Here is a 22,448-nt window from a genome sequence, read left to right as displayed (position 1 = left end):
CACTTTTGAGTATGGAGTAATGGGGGAGAATGCTGCCCAGCGGTGACCCATCTGACCAAATGATGCTGAAAATATTCGGTCAGGTTGCATATCATGGAAAGTGTATTAGGACTCTCTTTGACAAAAGTTACAACAGTAACAACAAAAATCCACAACCACCCAAGTCAAATTAGCTTAAGGAAAATGTAAAATGTAACTGGCAAGTCCAAGGTAGGTTTCAGGCATAGTTGGATCAAAGCCTCACTCAGCTTCAGAGTGCCCTGTTTTTCTTTATCTCTTTGCTCTTTTTCCTCCTCTGCATTGGCCTTATTTTCTCCACCTATAGACAAGTTAGCTCCCTGTGATAGAGGAAGATTACCTGGAAGCTATAACTATACATCCTCCCAAGAACCCCCATAACAGGAAGTTGTCCTCCCAGATAGCTTTTAAGAGAAAAGTCTCAATGAAGGCTGATTAACTTGGCTCAGGTCATGTGTCCACTTCTTGTACAATCCCTGTGGCTGGAGAGATAAAATGTTCTCATTGACTATCTTGGATTGCTGGCCCACCCCTGTAGCTGCAAATGGGGTTGGGAAGACTGGCAATCCCCAGATAGTGCTTGGAGTGGCTTAAACTAAAGACATTTAAAAGGGCCTTTTCCCTGTGTCCTCACCTGGAGAACTGTCTGGTGGCTACCTTTTCTTATAAGGACACTAACCGCACTGGATCAGGGACCCACCTTATAACCTCATTTACCTTAATTACCTCCACAAAAGCCCTATCTCCAGCAGGGCTGGGGCATCAACATATGAATTTTGGGGAGGTAACAAACTTTCAGGCTAGAGGAAGGGATAGTAGATTTATTCTCAATCTCAGTGAATCTGTCTCCCATGATTATATGTCAGAAACTGGACTAAGTGCTTTATGTGAATTATCTTAATTAACCCTTCAACCTCTATGAAACAGATATTATCTTTACCTCAATTTTACATAAGAGGCAACTGATGTTGAAGGCAGTTAAGTAAGTTATCTCAGGTCACAGAACTAGTAACAGCATAGCAGGAACTTGAGCCCAAATCTGCCTAATTTAAAAACCTACACTATCATGTGTCAAACAGATAGCTGGTGAGAAGTTTCTTTATAACACAGGGAGCCCAGCCTGGTGCTCTGTGACGACCAAGACGGGCGGCATGGATGGAGGGGAGGGAAACTCAAGAGGGAGGGGATACATGGCTGACTCATGTTGTTGTACAGAAGAAACCAATGTGACACTGTAAAGCAATTTTCCTCCAATTAAAAAATAAGAAAGCCTCCAAACCTATACTTTTAGCCATGATGCTCCCAGCCACTGACAGTCTGCCCAGTGAGGGTCTAAACCGTAGTTCTCTTTGAATGTCCAGGTTCCTTTGAAGAATTTGGGCTTCAGTATCCACCTATTTCTTGAAGTACCTAGCTTTAAAGTAGTTTCTTATGGATAGAAGAGAGAACAACTTGGGGAATCAAAATCCCTTGGTGATTTGGTTTTGGAAACAATCTCATGTGCTGTCATTGACATTCAGGTATCCTCTGCCCTGCTCAGCATGACTAGCTAAGCCACGCTCTAATTGACAGTCCAGCTCTGAAGTTAGATAGCATCAGGTTCTTGATTTGATGGAATGACATCAGGAAACAAAATCTGGAAAACTCAGGAGTTCATGGTCTTATGTCTCCATCAGAGGTGAGTTTACCATGAAGCTAATGAAGCTTTGAGGGCCCCCCAGTTGCTTAGGTGCGTCCCTGGCTTTGTGTTCACCTGGCTGTGGGCTTTTAAAAGCTATTTTAGCGGCAGTGGTCTCTGCCTGCTGTTCTCTTTCCACCCCACTTCATCTCCTTCACACTTATTGGGTTGAGTGGAATTGGGATGACCGAGGTGGTACTGAATGGGGTTCCTCCAAGGTGGTATTGCATATTCTATAAGCATAGTTTTGCCTGGTTTTTCTCAAAGAGGAACCCCCCCCCCCCCCACCCTGGTTGTATAAGCTTTGTGTGTGTGCGTGCTCAGTCGCTCAGCTGAATCTGACTCTGCGAGCCCATGGACTATAGCCGGCCAGGCTCCTCTGTCCATGGGATTCTTCAGGCAAGAATACTGGTGTGGGTTGCCATGCCCTCCTCCAGGGGGTCTTCCCGACTCAGGGTTGGAACCCTTCATGTCCTGCATTGGCAAGTGGATTCTTTATCACTAAGCTGTTAGGGAATAAGCTTTAGGCTCCTCAAGTAATCTGCCTCTTCTTCCCTCTCCTGACGGGTTCTAGGACTCAGGATTCTCCTTCTCGTGAGCAGTCAGTATGAGGAGATCACAGTGCCTCTGCCTTCATGTCCCCCTTCGGGATCCTTTCAGCTCTAAGAGCAGAGTTGACAGCCCCCAGGGCCCGAGTGACTGCCTGACCCAGGGGCTGCTCAGGAATGAGCCTATTATCCATTAAGAAGCCTGGTTATTTTATGGGCCAGTTAACTCGGGAGGACATGGAAGGGAAATTCCAACATTGTGCAAGGTTGCCTCTCCCCTCCTCATCTCTCTTTTCTCCCCACTGCCATTTGAGTCACCGCCACTGTTTAAATCTGAGCTGACTTGCTCTCCTAGCATCTGCAGTTTGATTATTTGACTATGACCTGGCTCTTACTCAAACCACAGGGGAGCCCACTAGCCAGTGATTAAAACTGGGCCAGGATTATAGTGGTTTTATTTTAGTTGGGCCTCTTTTTATGGACCCGCTGGTATTAGAGTGCAGTGATACTGTATGAGGTATTAGCCTCATAGAAATAATCATGTGAAGCAAGTGGGATGAGAAATGCCAGGTGATGCAGCTGATTATTTGGCCAATATATCTTTCTTTGACCTTTCCTTCTGTAGTGAAAGGCAATGTATGGAAAGAGGGGAGATTGGCCATTACTGAGCAATTAATGGGTGTTAGGCACAATTTCAGCATTTTTCCATGTTTTATTTTGAAATGACCCCGCAAGATTGCATTGTGAGCTTATAAGTCTATTTACAGAAAAGGCACAGAAAAATTAATAAGATTTCCCTTAGTTGCACAGCAAGCAGATAGAGGAGGCATACGTGCAGCAGAGTCTGTGACTTCAAGGGCTGTTTCTTCCACTTCAAGCTGACTGATGTGCAAATACTAGCAGGGGCACTTCCAGCCCTTCTGAGGCTTTTTTTCCCCCTTTGTTTTTGGTCTAGGAGCCTCAGCATTAGAAACACTCTGAGGTAGGTACTACCTGGCTGGAGGAAACTGTGAGGAGTAAGAATTTGGGTGGAACCCTTTGCAGGAAGAATCACCAGGAAGGTTTTGGAGGCAACTCAAGTTTGACTATTCTGCTCCAGACTCTTAGTGAGCACAATGCAGCCTCATAAAATGGACAGACTTACCACGTGGGAGCATCTTCTAATTTTAGCTGTGTGACAATTTCTGTGTGTCTTCAGGCAAGTCTATGCCCTTCTGTCTCTCTGGTCTCTACTTTCCAGCATTACCACCGACCATCCTCTGTCTTGCTCAGGCTGCTTTGGCTCTGCAGAATGAAAGTAGTTTATGTAGTAAGTGATCCCTGGAAATGTGGATGAGGGACATGGAGCAGAAGACAAGAGGGAGAAGAAAATAGACAAAAGGTGAGTTACTCAGTATGACCCCTCTAGGCACCTGCGGCTGAATCCTGCTGGGGCACCTGGGAGCCCATACAAAACACACACTTCTCATCCCCCTCAAGGGCAGAGTGACCTTCTGGAGCTTTAGAGGAAGCCCTCGAAGAGTTGTACGTTCTGGCCTCTGGAAGACTGGCTGGTGTGCACAAGAAGTGTCCACTGCTAAGAGGATATTGGGTGCCACAACAAGATTCTGATGCAACGAGAAAAATAAACCACAATTTGTTTAAGCCCCTGGAGAAGGGCTTCCTGTGACTTGCAACTAAAAGGATCCTTAAGGTGAGCATTTGCCTAAAGACACCTCACTTTCTTTTAGTCCCCTGGACGCATCACTCTTTTTCTTGTGTTAGATAGAGACTTGCCTTATACTCTCACCTCTGCTTGCTCCTCTTTCTCCTCCCGCTCCTCACCCGAGGCCTTTCTGTATCATTTCAATGCCCTGTTGTTTCCCAAAGGGGCTGTGTCCGACCAACCAATCAAAAAAGCTTTCCTCTCTGCTCTTTGAACCCAAGTCTGCCCACATCCAGACAGAACATAAGTCCAATTTTTAAAAAAATTATTAGATTCAATAAAACCACCCTGAGAAAGCTTCTTAATACTTACTCTCATTTTCTATACTGACTGGTAACAAACAATTCACTCTCCAGCCCTGGGCCAGGGGCCACACTTTGTGTAGCTGTTATTTCATGTAGTTCTGGCCACTGTGTGCCCATCGAATGAGGCTCTGGTTAACTTTAACTGCATAAAAATATCACTATCAAAACTTCCTGGCTTAGAACAATTATTTTATTATTATCTCTCATGATTTCTTTGCATTAGGAATTTTGGGAGGGGCACAGTTGGTCACTTCTGGTTTGGGGTCTCTTGTGCAATTGTGGCTGGAAATGGCTGGAGTTGTTAATAGTGCTGGACTGGAGCAAGTGGGGGCTGGTCAGACATCTCTCTTTCTCTGTGTAGTTTCAAGGCGATGTCAAGAGATGTCTCTTGTGAGCTAATTGGGCTTCCTTTCAGGATGGTGGTCTCAGAACAGTTGACTGCTGGTGTGGAGGCATAGGTGGAGGCTGGAGGTGTCAAGAGTGAGTGTCATAGTGAGTAAGGGTAACTCTGAATCACCTTTTAGGAATTAGCCTCAGAAGTCATATAGTATCACTTTTGCATACTCTATTGATTGAAGTAGTCACAAAAGCACATCCATACTTAAGACAAGGGATATTAAACCCTACCTTTTGATGGAGTAGTGGCAAGATTCTAGAAGAATGTATGAGACGGGAGACACTGGAACCATCTTTGGACTATGCAATCTGTCTCCTATGCGAGCAGAAGATGATGGCAGAAAGCCTTATTAGCAAGCTGGTCTGGGTGAAAAGTGGAGTGGGATGTCAAATAAGCAGTAAGAAAGAGGAGAAGAAGAGGAGGACTCGATTTGTATTATGTGGGAGGTAGAAATCACTAGGAACTTGTGATCAGGAAATGAGGAGTGAAGGAGAAAGTGAAGCAAGAATGTGCCAAAGATTCCTGGCTGTGCCGTTTGGGTGGACGATGGGTCCTTCGCTGAGCTGGAGGACGTAGGAGGAAGAGCAGGAAGCGGGAGGGGGGCTGTCGATGACTTTGGCTTTGGCCTTGCTGAGTTGGGCTCACACTGCCTGATTCATGAAAAGTCTTCCCATGTAAGAATGAGCAACAGAATGGAGATTGGAGAAGACTATATCCAGCTCTTAGAACCTCTGCACAGGGATGCGTCAGGTTCCCGACAAAACCTGGGCAACAGGAGGGCTGGGTTCTAGGGCAGGTGGACACACCTGAGTGAGGAGGCTGGTAAATGCAGTGCAGTGTTTGCCAAACTGCCTGATTGTCAGAATCACTGGGGGGAAACTTGTTAAAAATAAAAATTCCCAGGCCCCACCCTAAACTTTCTGAGTCAGAGTCATCAGAGGAGGGGCTGGGGATGCCTGTTTACATGCCCCAGGTGATTCTGGTGATCAGGCAAGTCCAGCCAGTGCTGCGGAAGTGCTGTTGTGAATTGCACAATAATGCACAATGGCAGGAGGATCATCCACATGAGCAAAATGTTAGCACTACCCCTGGCACTGTGCTCAGGTTCTGGAGATAAACAAATCTGAGTGTAAATTTGGGCTCTATGGCTTCTTCCTGTGTGATTGTGGGAATGTGAATCCACTCTGTCTCAGTTTCTCATCTCCAAAATAGGAATGATTAAAACATATATGTATAATACTGATTTAATGATTGATGCATTCCAACATCAATTCTCTGACAAGTGGGTGTCCCACAGTTCAATTCTGACACTAACTACCTGGAGTTAGCATCAGGTTCCACAAGTCAAAGTGTCAGGTCCCCAACAAGACAGCTCTTACTTCAGATGTGAGAAGCAAGTGGGAGTCTCCAGGCTACACACATCCTACCTGACTTGGCTACAAATTCGGCAGCCCCCATGATCCCTGGGGCTTCCTTGGTGGCTCAGACAGTAAAGAATCTGCCTGCAATGAGGGAGAGCCATGTTTGATCCCTGGGTTGGGAAGATCCCCCGGAGAAGGGAATGACAATCCATTCTAGTATTCTTGCTGGGAGAATTCCATGGACAGAAGAGCTAGGTGGGCAACAACCCATGGAGTCAAAAAGATTTGGACACAACTGAGTGACTAACACTTTCACTTTTTTTTTTTTCCCATGATCCATAGGTCCCAGGTCCGATAATTCACTAGAAAGACCTGATGGAACTCAGGGAATCTCTATACTGAATGGTGACCATTCAAAGGATATACATGAGCAATCAGAGGAAGTGGTACACAGGGAAAATCTGCAAGGGCCCCAATGCATAAGCTTCTGTCCCCAGGTAACAGTGATGTGTGTTGACATTGGAGAAGCACTGCCTTAGGGCCACTGTGTGAACAAGTTGTTCGAGTTGTGAGAGGGAAAGGCCAGGGACATAGGATCAGGATGTGGCAGACACTGTTGGGTTCCTACCCATCAGCCACCCTTCCACATTTGTACTTGCTGCCAGGACAAAACATAGTGTGAGGTCATGGGTGGCTGTGCTGTTATGGTGAGGCTGGACACTTCCAGCCTCAAATCCTGACTAGTGAAAGCCAGGGACCCTCCTTGCCACCGCAGGTTTGGGTGTGGCCACGTGACCCAGTGCTGACAGGGAGACAGGAACGGATGTCAACAGGGTCTTTGTGAGTAGCCATCCTTGTGAATTAAAAAGATAATCGCTCCCTTTTCTGGGGCTTCCCCAGTGACTCAGCAGTAAAGAATCCACCTGCAAGGCAGGAGCTGAAGAAGCCATGGGTTCGATCCCTGGGTTGTGAAGATCCCCTGTAGGAGGGCATGGCAACCCACTCCAGTATTCTTGCCTGGAGAATCCCATGGACAGAGGAGCCTGGTGGCTACAGTCCATAGGGTCGCAAAGAGTTGGACACAACTGAAATGACAGCACTCATGCATGCATGCACATTCCCTCTTCTTTCCCCAGACTTCAGAGTCTGGAAGGTGAAGCAGCCATCTTGGGAATGTGAGGGGAGCCAGTCTAAGCAGGTGGACTAGCACAGTGAGTTTGGCACCGGGGATGCCCCAGTCCCTCTCAAAGGGCCCTTGAAGCAGGGTTGAAGTGCTGGATTATCCAGTCTAGAGCTACTGTCCCTCAGGAGCTCTTAATACAAATAATAAAGGACAGATGCCTAATGGGACTTTTTTCTACTCTTGACGAAGGTCCCAAACCTGAGAGGCACCTCTCCACTCCCCCCAACATTATATAAAGGGAGGTACAAGGCCAAGTTTCTCCATATCTTGGCACTATTTACATTTTGCACCAGATAGTTCTTTGCCATGAAAGGCTGTCCTGCTCATTGTAGAATGTGTAGCAACATCCTTACCTCTCAAACCCTCTAGATGCCAGTAACACCCCTCCAGGTGTGACAACCTAGACATTGTCAAATGTCCCTGAAGTGGAGGAGGGCACCAAACTGTCCCTGTTGAGACCCACTGTGCTACACCATCCATGTACAGGGTGGTCCCAGACCAGCTCTGTGACCTGTAGCCATCACTCATTTCAGCCAATGCTTAAGAGAAGACTCTTGAGAGTCCCTTGAACAGCAAGGAAATCCAACCAGTCCATCCTAAAGGAAATCAGTCCTGAATATTCATTGGAAGGACTGATGCTGAGGCTGAAACTCCAATACTTTGGCCACCTGATGTGAAGAACTGACTCATTGGAAAAGACCCTGATGCTGGGAAACATTGAAGGTAGGAAGAGAAGCGGATGACAGAGGATGAGATGGTTGGATGGCATCACCAACTCAATGGACATGAGTTTGAACAGACTCCTGGAGTTGGTGATGGACAGGGAGGCCTGGAGTGCTGCAGTCCATGGGGTTGCAGAGTTAGACATGACTGAGTGACTGAACTGAAAGATATGAGACAGATCAAGGAAAGAAGGGGAGGGGGGATTTTGTGTGCAGAAAGCTGTCAGAGACTTGGCGCTCCCCTTCACAGAGAGTAGAGAGGGCCACCAAGAAGGAAGCAAATATGCCCATTTCCCCCTTACTGGCTGAGTTGTGTAAACTCCTGGCCTCCAGGCCTCCATTGGGTTGGAGATGAGTGTAATTAGAGAGCTCTTGGGAGAATTTGGGGATGTCTGGGGATGTTTGGAGAGATGTAGGGACTGTTGCTAGGTTCTGGCTTGGAGAAGCTTAAAGGCTAGAAGCTGGTTTGCGTGGCTTGTGATAGGATAGCTAATGGTGAGGCGAGCAGCGGCAGGGAACAGATGGGGAAGCCATGGCAGATCATCATGGCAGGATTCACCCCTCTCCTTGGAACTTGAGGTGAGCTGAGGGCTGTGTGGGGTGATGGGAGAAGGTTGGGGTAATCAGTCAGTCAAGGTGGATCACCTTGGCCAGAGAAGGGGTAGAGAGAAGTACCAAGGAGAGAATCTCCAACAACCACAAAATCATTCTCATCTGCCGCACGGATGGCCACCTTGCAAGTACCAACTAAGTCAGAGCTTCCTTTCACTCCTGCTCTCCCCCTGCCCCTGAGGGACCAGAAACAGCATTAGGGAGTAAGAGAGGAGCTGGAACAGGGCTAGGAAAGACCCTCTGGTCCCCACTCTTCAATGGCCGCTTCCAGACTGGAGTGTGGCTTGAACTGAGTGGTGGGGAGGGGCCAGGGTATGGAGGGAGAAATTTCAGCTTGGATTAGAACCTGAGGTTTTGATATTAAACTGTATGTTTCTAGGAATTTATCCATTTCTTCTAGGCTATCCATTTTATTGGCATATAATTGTTCCTAGTGATCTCTTATGGTCCTTTGTATTTCTGGGGTGTTATTTTGTAACTTCTTTTTTGTTTCTCATTTTATTTATTTGAACCCTCTCTCTTTTATTCTTGGTCTATTTTTTTTTTTCTTGGTTGGCTGAAGGTTTATCAATCTTGTCTATCTTTTCAAAGAACCGCTCTTACTTTCAGTGACCTTTTCTGTGATTTTAAAATTTCATTTATTTCTGCTCTGATGGGTTTTATTTCCTTCTACTAACTGTGGGCTGTTTGGTTTTGCTTTAAGAAAGTAAGTACATGCTTATTTTTAAAATTTAATTTAATTTAAAAAATTGGCATATGATTGCTGTATGATGTTAGTTTCTGCTGTAGAACAAAGTGAATCAGATAAATGCATATGTGTATCCCCTCCCTCTCGAACCTCCCTGCCCCATCCTACCCCCAGGTCATCACAGAGCACTGAGCTGGGCTCTCTGTGCTAATCAGCATCTTCTCATAGCTATCGATTTTACACGTGGTGCTGTATATATGTCTCCATAAAAAAGAATGAGATGGGGTTATTTGTAGAGAGGTGGATGGACCTAGGCCCTTTATACAGAGTGAAGTAAGTCAGAAAGAGAAAAACAAATATATATTAATGCATATATATGGAATCTAGGCACTTCCCGTGTGGCTCAGATGGTAAAGAATCTGCCTGCAATTCAGGAGACCCGGGTTTGATCCCTGAGTTGGGAAGATCGCCTGGAGAAGGGAATGGCAACCCACTCCAGTATTTTTGCCTGGAGAATTCCATGGACAGAGGAGCCTGGTGGGCTACTGTCCATGGGGTCACGAAGAGTTGGACATGACTGAGCGAATTAAATGGAATCTAGGAAAATGGTACAGATACTTGCAGGGCAGGAATAGAGACACAGATGTAGAGAATATGGGGCGGGGGAGAGTAGGGTGTCTATTTTTATGAGTGAAAAGTCATTCTTTTTCCTTCCCACTTCTCACCCACACCCCCTCTGATCTAACTGACACATGGTCATCCCTCAGGTATATGACTTCCCTTGACCCGTTCTCCTGCACGCCCCACCAGCACCCTCTAACTGTACCCTGTACCTCCTGTAACTCCCTTTCTGGGGGGCTCTCCCCGCTTTGGTTAGCAGCTCCCACTTTCCATCTGCAGGGCAATCTCCATGCAGGCAGGTCAGGCTCCTCCTTCTTGCTGGGTCCCTATGCCTGTTGGCAGCACATAGTAGGGGCTCACTAAACAGATCTTACTCAGAAATGAGGTGCAGCCTCCCCCTTGCCCTTGCCTTTCCCTCCCCTCATCCTCTGGTCCTGCTTTTAAGTGACCTGTTGGAGAAAAGGGCAGGGATGATGAAAGCGAGGATGGAAATAGGGGGTTGAGGAATTTTGCTCAAATGAACCACATTCAGCAACAGCAAATTCACCGCATTCTTTAGAAGCCTGTGAAAATCTGGCAGACAAAAAGGGTTTTGTGAGTGGGTGTTAGATGATGAGTGTAGCCATGGAGATTTTTTTTTTAGGAGTGGGGAAAGGGATAAGGAATTGTTACATCCTCTTGGACAAAAAAGAACAATGCCTTCTAATTTAAAAAATCTCTCATTTAATGTGAAGGGTTCGGTGGAAGGTTTAGGAGTATTTTCTCTCTTGGAAAAGCGTATCTATAGTCTTAACATCAAGAAAGAAGCTTTCTCTGGAATGAGGCTGTGTCTGTAGTTAAGAATGTAAGAAAACATGCCCCACAGCTAGTATGCTCAGGGGCGATCATGGACAAAGATTGATGCTTTGTCTTTCTTTTCCCAAAACAGTTTGCTTCTGTTCTTGTTTTGTAGTTCAGTTGTGTTCAACTCCTTGAGACCTCATGGACTGTAGCCTGCCAGACTCGTCTGTCCTTGGGATTTCCCAGGCAAGAATACTGGAGTAGGTTGCCATTTCCTTCTCCAAGGGATCCTCCTAACCCAGGGATTGAACCCGCATCTCCTGCATTGCAGGTGGATTCCTTGTGCTACCATGGAAGCCCATCCAAACCACTTTATTTCAAAGTAATTCCAGGTCTACAGAAAAGTAGCAAGTATATTACAAAGATTCCCCTAATATTCTTAGATTTCCCCAAAGTTTGCATTTTACTGGATTCACCTTGTCATTCTCTGTATATACATATTATCATTTCTTTTTCTGACCTTCTTGAGAGGAAGTTGAAGACACAATGTCCCCTTACCTCTGAATACTTCAATGTGTATTCCCTCCAGAACAAGGACTGTCTCTCGCAGTGATCAAAATCAGGCAAGTCACGTTGACATAATGTTATTTGTAATTCATAGATCTTGTTCAATTTTGCCAACTGGCCTAATGATATCCTTTATAGCAAAGGAAAAAAGCATTTTGCTAACTCTGGATCCATTTCAGTCTCCTATGTTGAATGTAATTGTGAAGTCTCTTTAGTTCTTGAAATGTAAGATTGTCCTGTTTTGTCTTTCATGACCTTGATATTTGTCAAGAGTGGGGGCCAGTTATTATTAGAAAGGCTCTCAATTTGGATTTATCTCATGTTTCCTTATAAGTTAGATGCAGGTTTGCATTCTGGACAGGAATATCGTGGGAATAGTGTGGTGTCATAACGACTAACTTTGAAAAGGCGAGCATTTCAAAGGGTTTGGAATTCAAGCAAGATTGGAAGCATCACAAGTTGGTTATGACTCCGTGCCTTAGGATTACTTGTCAGAGATGTAGTTGAGAAGTATGACTTGAGAGAGTCACTTCCCCTCTCTCAGGCTTTGTGTTATAATCTGTGAAATGGATAGAGTGGTATCGGCTTACATTTATCAGGCACTTAACTACTGCCAGTTCGTGTGTGTGTTCAGTCTCTTCATTCATGTCCAACTGTTTGCAACCCCATGGACTATAGCCTGCCAGGCTCCTCTGTTCATGGGGTTATCCCAACAAGAATACTGGAGTGGGTTGCTACTTCCTCCTCCGGGAGATCTTCCTGATGCAGGGATTGAAACTTCATCTCATGTGGCTCCTAAACTGGCAGGCAGACTTTTTACCACTTGAGCCACCTGGGAAGTCCTAGGTTGTTCCAAATGTCATATATGTAATGGTTCTCTTAATCCTTGCAACAACCCTATAACAGAGATATTTGAAAGCATTGTTAGAATAATAACGTAAATGATATAAAAGGAGACTTCTTTTATAGATGAAAAATTGAAGCACAGAGAAGCTAAACAACTTGGCCAAAGTCACATAGCTGGTGTGTAGCAGAGATGGGCTTCCAACCAGGTTACTCTGTCTCTAGAGGCTGCCTATTTAATTTTCACATCATACTGACTCCTGGAAATGATACCTTAGACAAAAGAAGGATATGTAAGGTAAGCATCTAACCCAGTGCCTGGAACATAATCATAATAAATACTAAGAGATCATTGGTAGCATCTGCCTTTATTTTGTTTCTCATTTCATTAAAGGATTGATCAAGGAGATGTTCCAACTTGATGATGTTGAAGTGACTGGTTATCCCCAAACCAGCTAACATTTACGAGGCCCCTGGGCCTCATGAAGCAGTGAGGTCAACCTTGGGCTGTGTTTAGGAGTGTGGGAGAGCAGGGTATTCCAGCATTTGCATTTGGCTATGGCTCTTGCCAACACCCAGTGGTGGCTCAGGCCCAGAGAGGAGACTGGTGACATGCACATTGAAAGCTTCACAGGTGCCTTGTGTTAATGGCATTTTCTCAGGCAATCATAAAGTGTGTCCACATGTGCTAGCTGCCAGCTAGCTAGCTGGAGGGAAGCAGGGAGAGACAGGCAGAACAGATGCTGCTGGGCAGTGAAACCATGCTTTGGGATTAGAATGTGTAATGCTGGGGACGGGTGGAGGAGATAGTTTGAAGCAAGCTTAGTTCATCAAGTTTTTGCCAGAATAACCACCCCATAGCCATTTTTTTTTCTTGTCTGGATAAGAGAGAAGTCAAACTAAGGGGATATTACCTGTGTAGGAAAGGGTTATTAAGTGGGCTCCATGAGTAGGTTTCAGGGGTACTATGAACTCCTTGAATTGTATGCACAGAAGTGTGAATGAGTATGTGTCTATTTACATGTGTTTTTCTAGGGAGAGATTTGCAGTTTTTTTAAATCAAACCCTTAATGTGTTCTGTTATTTAAAATAGAAAAAGACTCCTTGGTGGTCAGGGAGAGGATATGAGAGAGAAACGGAGGAAAGGAGGGGGAGGGAGGGAAGGAGGGAGAGAGAGAGAGAGTGACCAAGGGAGAAAGTGAAAGAATATTATTTCATAATAGTTATACAAGAAGTTGCTAGGAAACCATTCACTGACTTTGTGAATTATAAACATTTTCTTCTTAAGCCCAAACAAATAGATCTCATATCATTCCAATCATGAGAACACAGCTGTTTGTGTGTTAAGGGAAGGAGTGGGGGTGGGTGCTATATGTGTGTGTGTGTGTGTGTGTGTGTGTGTTTAGGGAGGGGTAGGATGGGGGAGAAGAGGAGGAAGAGAGGGTGGGTGGAGCAGAGAGCAGGAATGTGAGCTTCTTTCTGTCCTTAAGAAGAAGCATCTTGGAGGCTCCAAGATGACGATCCTGGATAGCCATGACAGGACCCATCATTATTTACCAGGTGGATGCTTCTCTTCAAATCTGCAACTCTCACATAATATTTATGTCCCCTGAAAGGACAAATGAAAGTGAAATGGGCTGTTTAGCTAGCTTGCTTCTCCAGTGGAGTGCATTGAATTTCTGGGGCTTCATTCTGGGTATGGCTTTGGTCTGTCGCATGTGGGTACAGGGCTCCCCAGGTGGTGCTAGTGGTGAAGAACCTGCCTGCCAGTCCAGGAGATCTAAGAGGCGTGGGTTTGACTCCTGGGTTGGTAAGATTCCCTGGAGGAGGGCATGGCAACCCACACCAATATTCTTGCCTGGAGAATCCCACTGACAGAGGAGCCTGGCGGGCTGCAGTCCATGGGGTTGCAAAGAGTCAGGCTTGATTGAAGTGACTTAGCATGCACACACACATGTGGGTTACAGGGACAGCTGAGCAGAATTCCTGGATTTTTAGGGTGTCTTTGTTTCAAATACTTGGTTCATTTGACAGACCTTCCTGGCTTGGCTCCAAGGGTCTGAGACCCTCAAAGGGATGAAAGATTTCTGGGAGCAAACCCCCAACTCCGCCAACAGAAGACTCAGAGAACACTCATGTGTTGACTCTCCCTTTCTCCCTGAGGGCTTCCCTCATAGCTGAGTTGGTAAAGAATCCATCTGCAATGCAACAGACCCCCGTTTGATTCCTGGGTCAGGAAGATCCTTTGGAGAGGGGATAGACCACCCACTCCAGTATTCTTGGGTTTGCCTTGTGGCTCAGTTGGTAAAGAATCCGCCTGCAGTTCAGGAGACCTGGGTTTGATTGCTGGGTTGAGAAGATCCCCTGGAGAAGGGAACAGCTACCCACTCCAGTATTCTGGCCTGGAGAATTCCATAGACTGTATAGTCCATGGGGCCTCCAAGAGTCAGACACGACTAAGTGACTTTCATTTTTCTCCCTGATGGAGTCTTACTCCATTTCTTTCCTCGTGCTGAAGACATTTACTAGTTCTCTGTCCTTGCCTCTTCTAAGTGGTCCTTCCCTCCCTGCCTTCCTCTCTTCCTTCCTTTTACTTCCTCCATGCCAACCCCACCCCCCCCAACTTTCTCTATCTCTTATTTATTCTAAAACATTTAGGTAGACCTAGCAGGTGCCAGGCACTGGTGCTGCATGCTGAGTTTTAAGAAAGAACAGCATAAAGTGTAATCCCTGCTCTCACAGCCCCGACACTCACAGAATGCATTTAAAAATCTTTTCTGTCTTCAGTAGACAGCGAGATTAGAGTCCCAGGGGAGAAGGTAGGGAGACAAGCTGGGAGGTTGTCACAATACAAAGAGAAATGAGAGGGACTGAGATAAGCAATGGCAGTTTTCACTTTATGAATACTGATGCTCTGTCACTGGGTCCATAAAAATTAGCGATGTCTTTGTAGTGGAGTCTACCATGTATCCATATAAAATGACCCTCAATGGGCTTCCCTGGTGGCTCAATGGTAAAGAATCTGCCTGTCAATGCAGGAAACACAGGTTCAATCCCTGGTCTGGGAAGACCCCATATGCTGCAGAGCAACTAAGCCTATGCTCTATAGCTATTGAGCTGCAACTCTCGAAGCCCACGCACCCTGGAGCCATGCTCAGTGACAAAAGAAGTCGTGGCCCTGAGAAGCCCACGTGTCACAACTAAAGAGAAGCCCGAGCAGCAATGAAGACCCAGCACACCCAAAATAAATAGATACATTTAGAAATAAAACAACCCTCTCTGTCCCATATGCAAAGCACTTTTACTTTGCTTTCTGTATCATCTGATATGGCTATCGGCTATCCTTGCTTCCTCTTTGTTCACATCTGCTCTTGTATCTGAGGACACAGGGGTCCTGGGTTGGGTTGTGTATTTAAAAGATTGACTTGTAGAAAAAATTGAGGTTCGACACCTCCCACACACTTCATTTATCTTTTGTGGCCAGAAGAGAAGACTGGATGGCCTTGTACAAGGAAGAGTTTGTGCCCAGTTCTGTGCGAGAGAGCTTTCACGATACACTTGATTGCAGGCCAGCATGCCCAGGTAGGTGAGCATCCTGGGGGCAGATAAGAGGCACACGGGCAGTAGGAATCAACGATGGGAGCCAGGAGGAAGATGGAAAGATTAAGTAATGACTCTGGTGGTTTGATTTTACCGGCCTTGGTTATGATTTTTTCCTGGAGTTAGTTGCTATGGTGTCACACTGAGAATTCATGAATGGATTCTCCTGCCTGCCCTAGCCCAGATATTCCAAGTCTGCGGGTCAATAATATACTAGTCTTTTTGTTTTTAACTGTTTTAAGCCATTTTCTTCTAGGTGAAACTCTTCTAAGCAGCACATAATTCAACATTTCTCTCTTTTATGCACCTTTAAAGTCTTTGCCTATTAAAAGGGAGTGGCAGTGTTGGTGGCTGCCTTTTGGGGGTTCTGCTCTTCTGCTTCAAGGTGGAGCATAAGAAACAAAGCTCTAGAACGTGCTTTGTAGCAGCATCTCCTTCCATAAAGTGGATGGCGGAGCTTCTCCCAGGAATGATGTAATCTACAATCTTCCGTTCACTCTGTTGAAGATGATTTTGCCCTTTGGTACATCTCCACGGGCATTTGAATAGGAGGCTTGAGTAGGCAGGTTTGTAAGGTCTCAACTATACAGCTATACTGTCCTGTTTACCCAGACATTATTCCGTGAACCCACAGCTCACCCTTGTTTATTTTTCTTTCTTTTCCAATACTGCTCTGATTGGCACCTGAGGCATCTTACCACCTGGTTTCTGCTGTATCACCTCCCACCTTTGCCTTTTCACAGATCTTGCTACTTCTTTTCACGTCCCTGCCATTCCCCTCCATCACTGCTTTATCTTGGCTACTGATTCTTTAAGGCTTAACTCACATGACTTTTCCTTTCTGAAGGCTTTTTCTGAGCTTTTCAGTCAGCTTTTAATCATTAAAAAATTTTATTTATTTATTTTTGGCTGCACTGGGTCTTGATTGGGTTCCTCTGGCGACTCAATGGTAAAGAAACCACCTGCAATGCAGGAGATGTGGGTTTGATCCCTGGGTGGGGACGATCTCCTGCAGAAAGGAATGGCAACCCATTCCAGTATTCTTGCCAGGAAAATTGCACGGACAGAGGAGCCTGGCAAGCTGCAGTCCATAGGGTTGCAAGAGTCAGACATAACTGAAGTGCTGAGCACTGCACTGGGTCTTTGTGGTTAGATGTAGGCTTTCTTTAGTTGCAGCTAACAGAGGCTCGGAGAAGGCAATGGCACCCCACTCCAGTACTCTCGCCTGGAGAATCCCATGGACGGAGGAGCCTGGTGGGCTGCAGTCCATGGGGTCGCTGAGAGTTGGACAACAACTGAGCGACTTCACTTTCACATTTCACTTTCATGCATGGGAGAAGGAAATGGCAACCCACTCCAGTGTTCTTGCCTGGAGAATCCCAGGGACGGGCGGAGGGGGGAGCCCGGTGGGCTGCCGTCTATGGGGTTGCACAGAGTCAGACACGACTGAAGCGACTTAGCAGCAGCCGCAGCAGCAGCAACAGAGGCTACACTTCCTTGCGGTGTGTGGGCTTCTTGTGATGGTGGCTTCCCTTGTTGAGGAGCACAGGCTCCAGAGCTCATGAGCTTCAGTAGTCGTGGCTCATGGGCTTAGTTGCCCTTTAGCTTGTGGAATCTTCCTGGACTAGGGATCAAACTCATGTCCCTTGCATTGGCAGGTGGATTCTCAACCACTGGACCACCAGTTAAGTCCTTAATCATTATCTTTTTAAAATATATTTATTGAGGGCCTACTGTTTGCCAAGGGCTGTGATGGATACTGGAGAAAAAGTAGAGAGTAGAATAGATATGGTCCCTGTTCATGATCTAGTGCTGGGACGGGATAACATCTTCATATTTGTTAGATGAGAGCAGGGTAGAGTGGAAGTCCTTCCCCATTTTTGATGTTTCTTTACATGGGGGAGTAATTCTGCTATAATCCCTGGCCTTTTGAATTTTTGAATTGGGGATAAGGAACTGGGAATGGGTATCTCCATCTCTTCTTCCTTATTTCTCATGTATAATTCACTTTGTAGGGATACACATTCTGCCTGGATTCTCCAAACACTGATTTTGACATGACCAGGCCCCAGTGTGGGTCCAGGTGGGTTGAAGGTAGTGAAAACCTAATGTGACTGGTAACTGCTCAGATGTGTAAATTGGTTTTTTCTGAGGTTTAGTAAGAAAATGTCTACTTGCTCATAGGCTTAAAGTCACATTCTCTAATATCAGTTTATTTTTAAATTTTATCTCTCAGTTGGTTCAGGGTCAGGGAAAAAGAACACTATTAGTTGGGCTCTCTCAAACCTCAACAGTAGTACTACTGTTAAAAGTACTCAACAGTAGTATTAAAAGTAAAATTTTGAACAGAACTCCTAGTCAATCCTCCTGAAGTGCCTTTCTCAAATATTTTATGGTATTAATTACATTGCTACAATGATCCAGTTATATACATCATCTCCTCCTCTAGAGTATGAGTCTTTGCTTTGGGTAAGCAATTTGTACACTGGACCAAGGAATCCAGCCTGAGGGATGAATGGGAACTAAATCTGGCCAGTGCCGTGCTGGTCAGTAAATATGTCTTTACCTGGGGTCATATCAGTTCAGAAGATGAGGCGCCTTTTGGGAATTTGCACAAAACCTTGTCATGTGCCAGCAAAACCTTATGTCCTTGTATTTGATGAATGCACAAACGCTTTCTCTTTACACAGGCAATACCATTACCTTACCTGAATGTACTCATCCATGAGGGAAGAATCACATCCATTTTTAACTCACTGTTCATCCTCTCTTACAAAATGCAAGAAGCCAACATATCACATAAGGCCCAGGCAGAATTGTGAAAGGTGAGTATATTTGCTTTGCCAGGGTATTCCCTTAATTTCCATTATTACTATTATTATATGTATTATTATTGTTACATTTAAGAATAATGGAAAAATCAATGTCTTTTAATTCAGGAAACCTAAAATCTTAACATTCATCTCCTTAATTCTGACTGAAAATCCTTTAGGTCTTAATGGTTTGTGGTAAGGACAAAGCAATATGGTATATGTGAAAAAGCAACATGCACCATAAATTCATACGGATGTTAGGAGTTATTCTGATCACTCCCTGAGTGCCTAAATTAGACTCAGAAGCATTTGCCAGCTTAATGAATGTGTAAGGCTTGCTCTGACAATGTTGATTCTAATGATAACAACGTAACATGCTTATTTCTGGAAAACACCTAGAGCTATCTCTTTAAATTATTCATTTCCAACCGGTTTTTATAGGTTTTGCAATGTTATTTGAAGGGGTCTAATCCTACCTGCTAAAGGGCATTCCACTTAGCACCTGCATTTCTTACTCTGCACATGTGTTTCTTTCTCTTGCTGTTGCTTAGCAGTTGGTTAAAGGAATGATTTCAAACAGATTCTCCTTGTGGAAGCCATTCTGCTCATGAATGAGATCTCATACTTTTTCTCCCCATCTCACACTTTTTCTAACCAAATGTATTCTAGCAGAGAAGGAGCACCTTTCCAATTTCCATGTATTTTAAAGTCCTATAAGAGTATAAGCCTGATGACTTTGTAGAAAAGGGAGGAAAACCAGGGTTGCCCCTGACTGGTCCAATAGAAGGTAGAGTCATCTATGTCTTTGTACTTCTCTGTAATCTCCCTGGCTTTAATTCCCAAGAAATATACAGCACAACACATAGAGTAGATGAGGTATGTAGTACAACCTCAAAGGCAAAAGTCAAATTAGGCAGACCAGAAAGCTTGATGGTTAAGGACATGGGTACCAGGAGTGGTTGGAGGTTTCCAACTGTTGGCATTAGCCAGGCCTGGTTCAGATCTCAGTTCTATCACTCACTTCTTTGCATTAGCTTCCATTTTCTTGTCAGTAAAATGTGACTACTAGTCCTTGCTCCATTGCATTGGTGAAGGAGCGGATAAGAAATACACTCTTAGAATAACGTGTGTGAACAGGAAGCGCACACTACCTGTTTATAATTATTCCATAGTCATAATTATTAGATCAATAGTAATGTCTTGACATAGAGAACAGACCTGTGGTTGCCAAGGGGGAGGAGTTGTGCGGCAGGGAAGGAATAGCAATTTGAGATTAGCAGAGGCAAATTATTATAGAGGATGGATAAACAGCAAGGTCCTACTGTATAGCACAGGGAACTATATTCAATATCCTATGATAACTGTAATGGAAAAGAATATGAAAAAGAATGTACATACATATATATATATATAACTGAGTCACTTTGTTATATAGCAGAAATTAACACAACATTGCTTCAATAAAATGAAATAGTAACGTCTTGACTGTAAACTGTAAATAAAGCAGTCGTGGTGGTGAAGAACTTAGGAAGCCACTTGAACTGAATTTGGAACCTAGCTCTGCAACTTCCCAGCAATGTGAACTTGGACAAGTAAACTCAACCTCCCTAAGCCTCAGTTTCCTCCTCCAAAGAATGGGAATAAAATCAGTATCCACGTCACACAGTTCTGAGACCCCTAAATCACACAATGAAAGCAAAGAATTTAGGTACCAGATACGCCTTGTGGGCCAAGAGCCTTCAGTCTTTTATGTTCCTACCTGAGACTGGAAGTTGTTACCGCAAGAGTGGGAGGACACAGGGATCCTGGCTGTGGCCACAGGGCAGTCAGAATGTGGTGCCCCCGTGAGTCTCTGCCGTGCACCTGATGTTCTTTCCAGGAAGCGGGCTTGTGGATTTGGGTGTTTCCAGCACCATCTCTGATGACTCAGTGGTGGAGAACTCACCTGCCAGTGCAGGAGACACAGGTTTGATCCCTGCGTCGGGAGGATCCCCTGAAGAAGGAAATGGCAATCCACTCCAGTATTCTTACCTGGAGAATCCCATGGAAAGCGGAGCCTGACAGGCTACAGTCCATGGGGTCTCAAAAAGGTCAGACACAATTTCGTCACTAAAGAGCGTTGTCAGGTCACATTGCTTCTGCCTGAAGGAGCTAAAAGGACAGCACCGAGCATCGTCCTACCCGGTTAGCACTCCAAAGGCCGAACCTTTGGAATTAGACAATCCCATTTCTACCCATGGGACCTTAGAGAGATTTCTTAACTGTTTGAGCCTCAGTTTCTTTATCTGTAAAATATAGATTTTAAAAAACACCTACTCCATAGAGTAATATGTGGATTAAATGAGATGATTAATGCAAGTGCCTGGCTCAATAAATGGAAACTTTTTATTAGATCAGAAAACTGAGATCATGGCATCTTGAGCTGGTCCCATCACTTCATGGAAAATAGATGGGGAAACAATGGAAACAGTGGCAGACTTTATTTTTTGGGGGCTCCAAAATCACTGCAGATGGTGACTGTAGCCATGAAATTAAAAGATGCTTGCTCCTTGGAAGAAAAGTTATGACCAACCTAGACAGCATATTAAAAAGCAGAGACATTACTTTGCCAAAAAAGATCTGTCTAGTCAAAGCTTTGGTTTTTCCAGTAGTCATATATGGATGTGAGAGTTGGACTATGAAGAAAGCTGAGCACTGAAGAATTGATGCTTTTGAACTGTGGTGTTGGAGAAGACTCTTGAGAGTCCCTTGGACTGCAAGGAGATCTAACCAGTCCATCCTAAAGGAAATCAGTCCTGAATATTCATTGGAAGGACTGATGCTGAAGCTGAAACTCCAATATTTTGGCCATCTGATGCGAAGAACTGACTCATTTGAAAAGACCCTGATCCTGGGAATGATTGAAGGTGGAGAAGGAAGGGGATGACAGAGGATGAGATGGTTGGAAGGCATCACCTGCTGAATGGACCTGAGTTTGAGTAAGCTCCAGGAGTTGGTGATGGACAGGGAAACCTGGCGTACTGCAGTCCATGGGGTCACAAAGAGTCAGACACGACTGAGCGACTGAACTGACCTGATTGAGGGCCATTTTGACACCTCTGTCTTATCATTTCTTTCTTTGAATGTCATCCATAGTTGAGTTCTCTTTCGTGATGTGCTCAATGGTTATATTGATTAATTAATTTATTTGGATAGACATGTATTGTGTATCTGCTCTGTGCAGCTCATAGTACTGGGTTCTGCTTGTAACATAAGCAAGAAATAAGATATAGTCCCTAACTCTGTGAAGTTCCAGTTTAGTGATGGAGATTAGGTACCTTGAGAAGTTGAATAATAATTGTATAATGTTTTGCTGGACACAATAAATTCTTGAATGAAACGATGACCTTGAGAAGCACATCATGGTTAAAAAGCATGGACTTTATAGGCAGATGGGTCTGCCTCCTGTCTTGGCTCTGTTCTCAACTAAGTCTTGATTTTGCCAAGTCACTTAATCTCTCAGAGTTCTGTCATCTTTAAAGTAGGGCAAGACATTGTGACTATTCACTGACACAAGGCTGGTACATGCTTAGCACAGTTTGTGGCAAAGAGAGGCTTGACCTCTAGGTATCATTGTTAGAATTAATATTATCATTATCATTACATATTCACACAAACCCTCCCAGTCCTGTGTGTGAGTGTACATGCACACTTGTGCCTGTTGTGTTTGTGTGGTTAGACATTTCACTTGTCATTCATGATCCAATCTGATCAGAGAGATTCAGTCAACTATCCATTCATTGAATAAATATTCACTGAACACCTACTAGGTTCCAGGCACTGTCCTGGGCACTAGGGATACAGTGAGCAATCAACCCTGAAAGTCAAGGTCTCCATCCTCAAGGAGTTTATCTTTTAATGGAGGAGCCAGAAGATACATTTAACACACACACTATCATATCAGGCGGTGATAAAATGAAGTGTTATGAAGATAGGGGGTTGAGCATCTTCTATCTTCCTTCGACACA

General features: G+C 44.7%; 1 long non-coding RNA gene across 5 annotated transcripts in view; it reads left to right on the top strand.

Annotated features, from left to right (window-relative positions):
• LOC122423938 overlaps positions 1-22,448 on the top strand; it is a 50,593-nt gene that overhangs the window by 461 nt on the left and 27,684 nt on the right. Inside the window, exons 2-7 of one of the 5 annotated variants that reach the window (XR_006264249.1) lie at positions 3,485-3,625; positions 3,724-3,937; positions 12,155-12,326; positions 15,513-15,610; positions 18,319-18,453; positions 19,877-20,945. This is a non-coding gene — a long non-coding RNA (uncharacterized LOC122423938). Of the gene's footprint in view, positions 1-3,484; positions 3,626-3,723; positions 3,938-12,154; positions 12,327-15,512; positions 15,611-18,318; positions 18,454-19,876; positions 20,946-22,448 lie in introns of those variants that run through there. The other 4 variants (XR_006264248.1, XR_006264251.1, XR_006264252.1 and 1 more) reach the window with 4 other exon arrangements.

This window comes from Cervus canadensis, chromosome 21, assembly GCF_019320065.1.
Source record: "Cervus canadensis isolate Bull #8, Minnesota chromosome 21, ASM1932006v1, whole genome shotgun sequence".
In the NCBI taxonomy this organism is placed as follows: domain Eukaryota; kingdom Metazoa; phylum Chordata; class Mammalia; order Artiodactyla; family Cervidae; genus Cervus; species Cervus canadensis.
Note: the sequence above shows the minus strand (reverse complement) of the source record. Positions and strands in the feature narration are given on the sequence as shown.